The 4,173-nt window shown below is 38.9% G+C and overlaps 1 pseudogene; it reads right to left on the bottom strand.

Annotated features, from left to right (window-relative positions):
* Positions 1 to 610: 610 nt before the first annotated feature.
* LOC148568357 (small nucleolar RNA R71) lies at positions 611 to 712 on the bottom strand (annotated as a pseudogene).
* Positions 713 to 4,173: the final 3,461 nt, after the last annotated feature.

The following is a 4,173-nucleotide window of genomic DNA, read 5'->3' as shown; positions in this document are numbered from 1 at the left end:
TGTTGATTGTATGACAGGGAGAAGAAGCGGGGCTTCAACTTCCTTTGATTCTGAACCTTAGAGAACCTTCCTTAGACTAAGGAGGGAGGCAAGAGAAAAACGTGTAGTTGGTGGTGAAGAAGAGGAGGAACACTTTGAGGAATACTTTGAACCAAACATGGAAGAAAACATGGAAAACCATCATGAAGAAGAGGCTCACAACCATGGCAGAGGAGGTGGAGCAAATCATGCTGGGGAGGATAGAAGAGTTTTAGGCTCTTACATCAATCCAAACCCAGGAAACTATGGAAGTAGCATTCAAAAGCCAACCATCCATGCCAACAATTTTGAACTGAAGCCACAGCTCATCACCTTTGTTCAGAACAACTGTTCGTTCGGAGGGAGTGTCCAAGAGGACCCCAATCAACATCTAACCACTTTCCTGAGAATATGTGACACAGTGAAGTCTAATGGTGTTCATCCTGACGCCTATAGACTGCTCTTATTTCCATTCTCACTAAGGGATAAGGCAGCTAAGTGGCTGGAGTCTTTCCCAAGGGAGAGCTTGACAACTTGGGAAGACGTGGTGAACAAATTCTTAGCAAGATTTTACCTTCCTCAACGAATCAATAGGCTGAGAGCTGAGGTCCAAACTTTCAGGCAACAAGATGGTGAGACTCTATATGAAGCATGGGAGAGGTTTAAAGACTTAACAATGAGGTGCCCATCAGATATGTTCAATGAATGGGTGCAGCTGCACATTTTCTATGAAGGGCTCTCTTATGAGTCAAAGAAGGCCGTAGACCATTCATCAGGAGGATCTTTGAACAAGAAGAAGACTATTGAGGAAGCCATAGATGTCATTGAAACAATAGCAAAGAACGACTACTTCTACGCTTCCGAAAGAGGGAACACAAGAGGAGTAATGGAGCTAAACAATGTAGATGCTCTGCTGGCCCAAAACAAGCTCATTACCCAGCAGCTGGCTGACCTCACCAAGAAGATGGAGAGGAACTAAGTAGCAGCAGTCTCCACTTCATCAACAACCCAAGAAGGAGTGAATGAAGAAGCAGAGGGTAGTCAGGAGCAAGCCAACTACATTGGGAATTCACCTAGGCAAAACCATGATCCATACTCCAAGACCTACAACCCTGGATGGAGGAATGATGAGCGGATATTTTATACGCTTTTTGGGGATAATTTCATATAGTTTAGAGTATGTTTTAGTTAGTTTTTAGTCTATTTCTAGTAGTTTTTAGGAAAAATTCTTATTTCTGGACTTTACTATGAGTTGTGTGTTTTTCTGTAATTTCAGGTATTTTTCTGGCTGAAATTGAAGGAGCTGAGCAAAAATCTGATTCAGGCTGAAAAAGGACTGCTGATGCTGTTGGATTCTGACCTCCCTGCACTCAAAGTGGATTTTCTGGAGCTACAGAACTCAAAATGGCATGCTTCCAATTGCGTTGGAAAGTAGACATCCAGGGCTTTCCAGCAATATATAATAGTCCATACTTTGCAAAAGGATAGACGACGTAAACTGGCGTTCAACGCTAGTTCTCTGCCCAATTCTGGCGTCCAGCGCCAGAAAAGGATAAAAAACTGGAGTTGAACGCCCAAACTGGCATAAAAACTGGCGTTCAACTCCACAAATGGCCTCTGCACGAAATCTCAGCCCCAGCACACACCAAGTGGGCCCCAGCACACCAAGTGGGCCCCAGAAGTGGATCTCTGCATCATCCATCATAGTCCACTCATATTTTGTAACCCTAGGCTACTAGTTCAGTATTTAAACAACTTTTAGAGACTTATTTTGTATCTCATGACGTTTCAGATCTAAACTTTGTATTCTCTGACGGCATGAGTCTCTAAACCCCATTGTTGGGGGTGAGGAGCTCTGCTATGTCTCGATGAATTAATGCAAGTATTTCTGTTTTCCATTCAAACACGCTTGTTCCTATCTAAGATGTTCATTCGCGCTTAACTGTGATGGAGGTGATGATCTGTGACATTCATCACCTTCCTCAAATCATGAACGTGTGCTTGACAACCACCTCCGTTCTATATACGATTGAATGAGCGTCTCTTAGATTCCTTAATCAGAATCTCCGTGGTATAAGCTAGAACTGATGGCGGCATTCATGAGAATCCGGAAAGTCTAAACCTTGTCTGTGGTATTCCGAGTAGGATTCAAGGATTGAATGACTGTGACGAGCTTCAGACTCCTGAAGGCTGGGCGTTAGTGACAGACGTAAAAGGATAGTAAATCCTATTCCAATCGGATCGAGAACCAACCGGTGATTAGCCGTGCTGTGACAGAGCGCGTGAGCGTAGTTTTCACTGGAAGGATGGAAGGTAGCCATTGACAACGGTGATCCACCAACACACAGCTTGCCATAGGAGGACATGCGTGCGTGAATCAGAAGACAGAGGAAAGCAGAGATTCAGAAGACAAAGCATCTCCAAAACTCCAACATATTCTCCATTACTGCACAACAAGTAACCTTTAATTTATGCTCTACTGGCTATTCATAATTCAACTGATAAACATAATTGACTTCCTGACTAAGATTTACAAGATAACCATAGATTGCTTCAAACCAACAATCTCCGTGGGATTCGACCCTTACTCACGTAAGGTATTACTTGGACGACCCAGTGCACTTGCTGGTTAGTGGTACGCGTTGTGAAAAGTGTGATTCACAATTCGTGCACCAAGTTTTTGGCGCCGTTGCCGGGGATTGTTCGTGTTTGAACAACTGACGGATTATTTTGTTGCTTAGATTAGGAAAAAAATCTTTCTTTTTGGTTTAGAGTCTTTTATTATTTATCCCTTGTTAAAACACTTTAAATTTATAACTCAGTTAGTTAGAGCGTGGTGTTTATGTTCATGATAATTGGCTATCATAGTTTTTAAAAACCTTTTTCAAAAATAATTTTTCTATTAAATCCTGTGCCAAACTTTAAGTTTGGTGTTTTCAAAAATAATCTTTCTTAAAATTTTTGAAGGTCCCATAACTCATTTGGCTAGAACATTAATTTGATTGGGTTAGAATCTTTTATACTCTTTTCAAAACCTTCTTTTTCAAAAATATTTTTTTTTTATTAAATCTTGTGCCAAACTTTAAGTTTGGTGTTTTCTTGTTGATTTCCCTTTGATTTTCGAAAATTTTGGTTTGGTTTTCTAAAAATTTTAAGTTTGGTGTTCTTCCTTCATGTTCTTGTGTTCTTGTGAGTCTTCAAAGTGTTCTTGAGTTTCCTTGTGTCTTGATCTTAAAATTTTTAAGTTTGGTGTTCCTTGGTGTTTTCCCTCCAAAATTTTCAAAAACAAGGAGCATTAGATCTAAAAAAAAAAAGAAAAAAAAATTTAAATCTTGTACTATCTTATTGTTTTTCTCTCTCCTCACTAAATTCAAAAATATCTTTTCAAAATATCTATTCTAACTTCCTAACTTCTTATCTTTTCAAATTTGTTTCAACTAACTAACTAACTTTTTGTTTGTTTCTTAACTTTCTCAAAACTACCTAACTAACTCTCTCTCTAATTTTCGAAAAAAATCTTCCCTCTTTTTCAAAAAATTTCGTTTTTTTTACTAATTTTTATTAATTTTTTTTACGAAAAAAAAAATTTCAAAATTCAAATTCTTTTTAGTTATTTTATTTTATTTAAGTATTTACTTCTTATAAAATAAAATAAATAAAAAGGTAAATCAGTCCAAGTTATATCCATAGATCCATCATGGACATAAGTGGAGATGGACAGTCCAGGAGGACTTTGGGGTCATATTCTAACCCCTCTACTGCTTCATATGGGAGTAGCATATGCATACCCTCCATTGGAGTTAGTAGCTTTGAGTTGAATCCTCAGCTCATTATCATGGTGCAGCAAAGTTGCCAGTATTCCGGTCTTCCACAGGAAGAACCTACAGAGTTTCTGGCACAATTTTTACAAATTGCTGACACAGTACATGATAAGGAAATAGATCAGGATGTCTACAGACTATTACTGTTTCCATTTGCTGTAAAAGATCAAGCTAAGAGGTGGTTAAATAACCAACCTAAGGCCAGCATAAGAACATGGAAACAGCTGACAGAAAAATTCCTGAATCAATATTTCCCTCCAAAAAGGATGACACAGCTAAGGCTGGACATCCAAGGCTTTAAACAAGGGGATAATGAATCTCTTTATGATGCCTG

The sequence above is a fragment of the Arachis ipaensis genome, chromosome B4, assembly GCF_059453495.1.
Source record: "Arachis ipaensis isolate K30076 ecotype BB chromosome B4, ASM5945349v1, whole genome shotgun sequence".
Lineage (NCBI taxonomy): Eukaryota > Viridiplantae > Streptophyta > Magnoliopsida > Fabales > Fabaceae > Arachis > Arachis ipaensis.
Note: the sequence above shows the minus strand (reverse complement) of the source record. Positions and strands in the feature narration are given on the sequence as shown.